The 8,319-nt window shown below is 39.4% G+C and overlaps 2 pseudogenes; one reads left to right on the forward strand and one right to left on the reverse strand.

The window, feature by feature from the left end:
• Positions 1 to 223: 223 nt before the first annotated feature.
• Positions 224 to 343, reverse strand: LOC134937015 (5S ribosomal RNA; annotated as a pseudogene).
• Positions 344 to 4,113: 3,770 nt separating this feature from the next.
• Positions 4,114 to 4,233, forward strand: LOC134937016 (5S ribosomal RNA; annotated as a pseudogene).
• The last annotated feature ends 4,086 nt before the right edge of the window (positions 4,234 to 8,319 follow it).

Consider the following 8,319-nt stretch of genomic DNA (forward strand, 5'->3'; position numbering starts at 1 on the left):
ATTTGTATGCTGAGGAAGGGTCCTCCCTCCTGCCACTAATGATTTGGGAAAACTTTACATATGAACCCTCATTCAGTCTGCATGTATCACATGAGAATAAGTGGTAGACGCAGGAAATTAAATCATTGGTTCATTCCGATTCCAAAAAAGCTTTTCCCCATTCTTTATGGGTGATCACAGTTAAGTGCCCTTGAGGGTTGGTATACGTCTATATGGACAGGTTATCTTGCAGCACCAGGATGTTCCCAGGTAGTCTCCTATCCTGGTACTGGTCCGGCCTTCCAATGCTTGGCTTCCAAGTTCGGAAGGATTTGGGCTTATCCAAAGGAGTATGGCCGCAAGGTAGTCCTTATGACATCCCTCCACCTATTGGGCTTGTCTTAAAAGGATACTGGTGAATGATGTTCCTCATATATGAAGGAGGACTCAATAATTCAGTATTCGGAGCAGGCCCAGAAGATTAGTGGTATTTTCTGTGTGTATAGGGCAGGTAGTGTTATACCAGATAAGACCAATTTGCTGTCACCGTTTCTCACCTCTGCTTTTCATCCATCATACCATTGGGCATAGGGTGGAGAATGAGAGAGTGAGATACAAGCATAAGGTCTGAAGGAAGAAGATCAGAGCAGTCTGGGTGTTGTACCCACTTGTAAGGTTCTGTTGCGGTGCCTTGCAGAACCTATACTTTGGTAGGTCCACAACAGACGACACACTCTTTGAAAGATGTGCTAAGGATTGGCAGTTTTTGATTAAGGCTGTGAGTCTATAGTGTATCAATATACTATGACATGTAACTCTCAATTAGGAGCAGCCAATTTTCTGTCACCAAATGCTGCACAGATTCAAATAACACCTGCAATTGTTTCTAATTGTATCACACAGAAAGATACACTTATGCAGACAATCTAAATACTTCTATCTAATAATGTGGTCAGATACTTTGTTTACCAGTCACGACATTCAAACTGGTCATTCATGATCAGATACATCTGTTACAAATCAAAACAAATAGAGTTGCCGTTCTTGTGAGTGGCAACTCAATAGTTATACACAATAGTTGTAACAAACTTGTGTCTGTGTCACTGATCTATATAGATACTCAGTGATTAGACATGTACATGAACAGTTATCTAGGCATACAAAGTGAAGACATGTGGGTTTATCCCTCTCAGTATGTATGTCTGTATGTTTGGTATGCTATAAAGTATTTATAACACCCGTCAGCGTATGACCACCTCCCGATTTCGGGTGGTGTGTGTGACTTATTAGATAAGAACCATGTGTCGTATTGGTATGATACCCTTGTCACCTGGTTGTCTGGTATCTAGCTGGGGTGATGACTTATCCGCCTCCGTTCTCACCGCTCTACCGAGCGGGTTACAGCAAGCAGCCCGTTCACCCGATCACGTGACTTGTCCGCCTCCGTTCTCACCGTTCAGCCGAGCGGGTTACAGCAAACAACCCGTTCACCCGATCACGTGTGCGCACCACGTGATCGACGCGCCTCCTGACGTACGTTTCGCGTAAGCTTGTTCACAGGGTGATTTACTCGTAGCTATGGCTACCTTGATATAGGGAGCTACGTAAGCTAATTGGTTTTACTGAGTGATTGACTCTTGTTGATAGCCAATGAGGGACCTGAGAAGACACAGTGATTGTTCTTATTGGTCCTTTCTTAGTCCTTCTCGTATTATTAGACATTGCCACAGTTTTTATCAATTAATCAATTACGAGTGGGCTTAATTTCTTTCTTTTTATAGAATAGTTGAGTTATGAATTAACTAAAGTATATAGGGAAAGATTTGACAAGAGTAAGATAGGGAAAATTATCGGGCAAAGAATTATCTGTTTATTAATAATTAGAACTAGTATTGAGCACTAAAGAGATTATAATAAATAACAATTAGAGTGATTAATTACTGAATTAGGATGATTAGAGGATTATATTCTATTTATAGAAAAATATACATTCAATCATTATTTACACCATGATGGTAATTTTTTGTACAGTGCAGTACATGGTCCATATAGCCCATATTATTTGATATATAGGCATTAAGGAGAATATTACTTAGATTAATACCAACACTGTTACATAATCAAACCATTTATAAAAGAGCTAAGTGCATGTATCAGTGTATGTATAAACCCGTGTGTATCAAAATTGTGTATATACGTGTACATTTGTGTAACCCGTGCCAAATTAAAAACAAAAACTATATGTGTAGGTGAGAAACAATGATTCATGAATGTTTGTGTAGAAAAATTAATTGTTATAGTCAAATGAGGGAAGGATATAAAGAGAAGAAGAATAGAGTTTTTAACAGAATAAAATTGTATATTGTGATCGTAGTGAATTAAAATTTACATTGTTGTCATATGTTTTGTATATGACTATTGAGTGCTGTTGGTATATATTGTGTATGTGTGGGTGGTTTGGAATTGCAATTATACCTTGTGATATTCATGAAATATGCATTTGTTTGTTGTTCCCTATTGTGAAAATTAATAATGTGCAGATAAATAGGTGAGAAAGGAAGAAAAGGTGAGAAGAAGGAAAAATAAGGAAAAATAAAGGGGACAAAAGGGAATAGCTTTTTGTGTGGAAGGGTGTGAATTGTAACAGTGAGGATAATCCATGTTTTTTATGTATTTAATTTTTTATTTGTACATTTTTTTATTATTTTTTGTTTTTTTATTGTTTTTTATTTTTTATAAAGGAAAACCTAATTTTTATATAGTATATACTATGAAAGTACCTTATTTGGTGAAGAGGAAAACTTTATTATTTACATTGTATAGTTAGCTGAGAAATACCCCAAAATTGATGTTTTCATTCATCCCTTGTGGTTGTAATGTCCCTAATTTAAAAATCCATTCACTTTCCTTTTTTATTAGGCAATCGTTGATGTTGCCCCCACGTATTCCTAATCTTACTCTCTCCAGACCAAATGCTCGCAGTTCTTCCCATTTGTTGTTATGACACATATAAAAATGACGGGCAACTGTGGTAAGCTGCTTCATCTTTGCTTTATCCGCCACTGCATTTCTTATTGTGCCAACATGTTCGAGTATACGTTGTTTAAGAGGTCTAGTGGTCATGCCCACATATCTTTTATTGCACAGGCATTGGATGCAGTAGATGACTCCTTCTGTGCGGCAATTGATGTAGTCCTGAATCTTCCAAGTTTTACCATATTTGTCTTCCACTTCAGTAGTCCTCTGTATGAATTTGCATGCTTTGCAGCTGCCGCATGGATATGTGCCTACGGTTTGCTTCTTTTTGTTCGGTAATTTCTGAAAGTGGCTTTTAACCAATTGATCCTTGAGGTTTTTAGACCTCCGCCAGCTCATTGATACATGGGGACCCAAATTGTCGAATAGCACTGTTTGTTACAACTATTGTGTATAACTATTGAGTTGCCACTCACAAGAACGGCAACTCTATTTGTTTTGATTTGTAACAGATGTATCTGATCATGAATGACCAGTTTGAATGTCGTGACTGGTAAACAAAGTATCTGACCACATTATTAGATAGAAGTATTTAGATTGTCTGCATAAGTGTATCTTTCTGTGTGATACAATTAGAAACAATTGCAGGTGTTATTTGAATCTGTGCAGCATTTGGTGACAGAAAATTGGCTGCTCCTAATTGAGAGTTACATGTCATAGTATATTGATACACTATAGACTCACAGCCTTAATCAAAAACTGCCAATCCTTAGCACATCTTTCAAAGAGTGTGTCGTCTGTTGTGGACCTACCAAAGTATAGGTTCTGCAAGGCACCGCAACAGAACCTTACAAGTGGGTACAACACCCAGACTGCTCTGATCTTCTTCCTTCAGACCTTATGCTTGTATCTCACTCTCTCATTCTCCACCCTATGCCCAATGGTATGATGGATGAAAAGCAGAGGTGAGAAACGGTGACAGCAAATTGGTCTTATCTGGTATAACACTACCTGCCCTATACACACAGAAAATACCACTAATCTTCTGGGCCTGCTCCGAATACTGAATTATTGAGTCCTCCTTCATATATGAGGAACATCATTCACCAGTATCCTTTTAAGACAAGCCCAATAGGTGGAGGGATGTCATAAGGACTACCTTGCGGCCATACTCCTTTGGATAAGCCCAAATCCTTCCGAACTTGGAAGCCAAGCATTGGAAGGCCGGACCAGTACCAGGATAGGAGACTACCTGGGAACATCCTGGTGCTGCAAGATAACCTGTCCATATAGACGTATACCAACCCTCAAGGGCACTTAACTGTGATCACCCATAAAGAATGGGGAAAAGCTTTTTTGGAATCGGAATGAACCAATGATTTAATTTCCTGCGTCTACCACTTATTCTCATGTGATACATGCAGACTGAATGAGGGTTCATATGTAAAGTTTTCCCAAATCATTAGTGGCAGGAGGGAGGACCCTTCCTCAGCATACAAATAATATACAGCAAACATCAGTTCACTACTATTAATTACTTATCCAGGATTCTACAATAGGATAAGTCTATATTCCATATAAATTCGCATAGCTATTATTTATTCTCATAAGGAACTTCGCTTATCTTAAAAGATACGGAATTTAATTTGATTTATTTAATCATCTCAGTGTACTGAGGTACAATATATCTATCTTCCTGAGTAAGAGTGCTTCCCAAACAGAGTCATCTGTTTCTTCTCTTTTTTTGGTATTAATATATAATATTCAGGCTCTAGGGGAGCACCGCCAACAGTAAACCCATAGCACATAAAATAGGCAACCTTATTTGCCAATATGTGTGGGATACTTTAAATACAGGATTTTCCTGCATAATATTAAGTTGGCTTCTTAAGGGAGATAACTATCATACTACTCTATTATCTATTTATTACAACCGGTGCGGTCTCCTCATTAAGTTCACGTACGCTAACTCAATAACTGGTTATCCAGCTTTCTAGGACGCCAGCACGGTTGTAGTAGCAATTGGGATACACAGACTTCCTCTCTTGGCAGTTCTGGCTTTCCCTTAAACAATTCCGTACTCTTTTTATCTTAAATTTCTCAGGAGCTCCTTACTGATCTCAATAATGAGCTTTAACTTAAAACAGGAGTTACTTTCAAGACGTAAAAATAGGGACGATTTGGAGGACATATTTCCCAGCGACTGGGTGGATAATGAACCACATATCAGCTGGGAGGAAGATTTCCAAAAACTAAATCAATTGTTACGCAAACAAATAAGAACGAATTGGGACCTAACAACATTGGAAAACTATATCAAAAACAAAATATCCCCAAGAGGTCTTAGGCCTAGAATTCTCCCAACTTTCGATCTCGCTAGTGAGAACTTGAAGAAAGAGTGGGAACAGACCTTGTTAAAATGCTCGGCAGACCTTATGAACATTTTGATCAAACATGACCATCTAGTATTGGAAGAGTGTGAACGAGAATTAGAGGATTTGGGCAAGAAACTCGAAACATGGGAGAAGGATTCCCAGTTCCAAAGGTGTTTTGAGCAAAATAAACAAGAATTATTGGCATACGAACAAACCATTATCGATCGAAAAAAGAACAAATTTGCAAGGGACAAACGAGACTTTGCCTCCGGGAAGATTTTTAGGTGGCAAAGAACAACCTCGAAAAGAGACCCATCAAGGTACACGGAACAATATTCTTCATCGGAGGCAGAAACCTCAGGGGCAGAAGATACTGTGGACTCTGATAGAACCACTTACAACAGAGGGGAGATCACAAACAGTCAACAGACGGCCTCTTTTTTAGGGGACCCCCAAGGAGGGAAAGCGAGGAGAGGACAGGGAGGAGGAAGACGAGGAGGGGGAACAAGAGGAAGAGGACAACAGCAACAATGGAACTCTTCCCCCCCCCGTGACTCGCAACACTCGGAGACGTTAACCCCCAACATATCAGGACACATGCAACATGAAACAGAACATGAGAATCAACTTAAAATCATAAACCTCTCAGAACATTCTATCACAGAAACGCAGAAACTTATCCTTAGTAAGGGTCTGACCTTTTCCCCTACAGGCCACTTCAACAGATTTAGATGGGAAAAAGACCTAAAATTATTCGGAAGAAAACTTTTACTGACCAAAATGTTTTCTACCGATGAAGGACTACATATGACCCCACTGTTACAAAGTGGCACACAAGAGGAAAGTGCAACCTTGACATTACAGGAACAAGAGGCACTAACTACTTTACAAGAACTACAAGAAGAACAATACCTAGAAGATGGGGAAGATACGGAGCCATCAGGGAGACCTATATGTAAGAAAAAGTCCACGTATTTTCCGCCTGAACATATTTGTCCAGAAGTACAAGTATTTATGAGATTAGTAGCCAAAGAATTTGATATTATTCACACCAATAGGCATAGCAGATATTCCAATATCACTCTTCAGGAGAAAAAGGCATTACAAGATATCCAGGACTGGCACGATGTTGAAATAAAGCCCTCTGACAAAGGGGGCAACATAGTAATTTGGCCCAAAATACAATACATACAGGAGGCGCAACGACAATTGGAAACCACAGACTGCTATCGCAGACTATTACTCAGTCCACTAGACAATTATAAAACACTATATCATAAAATAGTGGATCAAGCATTTAACAACGGCACAATCACAAAGCAAGAATTTCAATATCTACAAGTTCCCAACCCGAGAATCCCTACTTTCTACATGCTACCGAAAGTTCACAAGAACATCCACATACCCCCAGGCAGACCAATTGTCTCGGGCATTGGAGGGTTAACTGAACAAGCTAGCATCTTCTTGGACCTACATTTGAGGAAATATGTCTTAGACCTTCCCTCATACGTCCAAGACACAGCGGACATACTTAGAAAATTACATGATGTACGACTTGAAGACAACCAATATTTAGTATCACTAGATGTCGAAGCACTGTACACTTCAATCAGTCATAAGCATGGAATTGCTGCGGTTGAACACTTCTTACAAAACAGAAGTGGCGATGAGTTTCATATATTTCTGATCAAATTGTTACATTTTGTATTACATCACAACTTCTTTGTCTTTAACGACAAATTCTTTTTGCAGACGAGAGGAACTGCAATGGGGGCGGCCTGCGCACCTACCTACGCGAATATCTTTCTTGGGTGGTGGGAGAAGGAGATAGTCTTCAAAACAGAGAATGACAAATACACATCAAACGTAGTAATGTGGGCAAGATACATCGATGATGTATTCATGATATGGGAAGGCGATTTACAATTGCTACATGATTTCATCAAACTGCTCAACAACAATACAATCAATATCCGCCTTACCCACAATATCAGTCAACTAAAAATACCTTTTCTGGACCTCATGATTTTCAAAAACCAAGAAGGGATGATCGCCACCAGCCTATATAGGAAGCAAACAGCAACAAACACCCTCCTTCATCAGACAAGCTCCCACTTCCCCCCAACAGTTGAAAATATACCCAAAGGAGAATTCCTGCGCCTTCGCAGGAACTGCTCAGATGATCAACAATTCAAAAAACAAAGCTTAGACCTAACCGCCAGGTTACGGGAAAGAGGATACAGCAATACCAGTATCAAAAAGGCCATGAGATCAACAACAAAAATTGAAAGACAGGATATTATCTTTAGGCAAAAAGCAAAGAAGAAAGACACCACAATACGGTTTGTAGGCGACTTTTGCCAAGAATGGAAGAATATCAAACAAGCCATACAAAAACATTGGCATGTCCTCCGAACTGACCCAGTGCTATTCGACAATTTGGGTCCCCATGTATCAATGAGCTGGCGGAGGTCTAAAAACCTCAAGGATCAATTGGTTAAAAGCCACTTTCAGAAATTACCGAACAAAAAGAAGCAAACCGTAGGCACATATCCATGCGGCAGCTGCAAAGCATGCAAATTCATACAGAGGACTACTGAAGTGGAAGACAAATATGGTAAAACTTGGAAGATTCAGGACTACATCAATTGCCGCACAGAAGGAGTCATCTACTGCATCCAATGCCTGTGCAATAAAAGATATGTGGGCATGACCACTAGACCTCTTAAACAACGTATACTCGAACATGTTGGCACAATAAGAAATGCAGTGGCGGATAAAGCAAAGATGAAGCAGCTTACCACAGTTGCCCGTCATTTTTATATGTGTCATAACAACAAATGGGAAGAACTGCGAGCATTTGGTCTGGAGAGAGTAAGGTTAGGAATACGTGGGGGCAACATCAACGATTGCCTAATAAAAAAGGAAAGTGAATGGATTTTTAAATTAGGGACATTACAACCACAAGGGATGAATGAAAACATCAATT

The sequence above is a fragment of the Pseudophryne corroboree genome, chromosome 6 (genome assembly GCF_028390025.1).
Source record: "Pseudophryne corroboree isolate aPseCor3 chromosome 6, aPseCor3.hap2, whole genome shotgun sequence".
NCBI lineage: Eukaryota > Metazoa > Chordata > Amphibia > Anura > Myobatrachidae > Pseudophryne > Pseudophryne corroboree.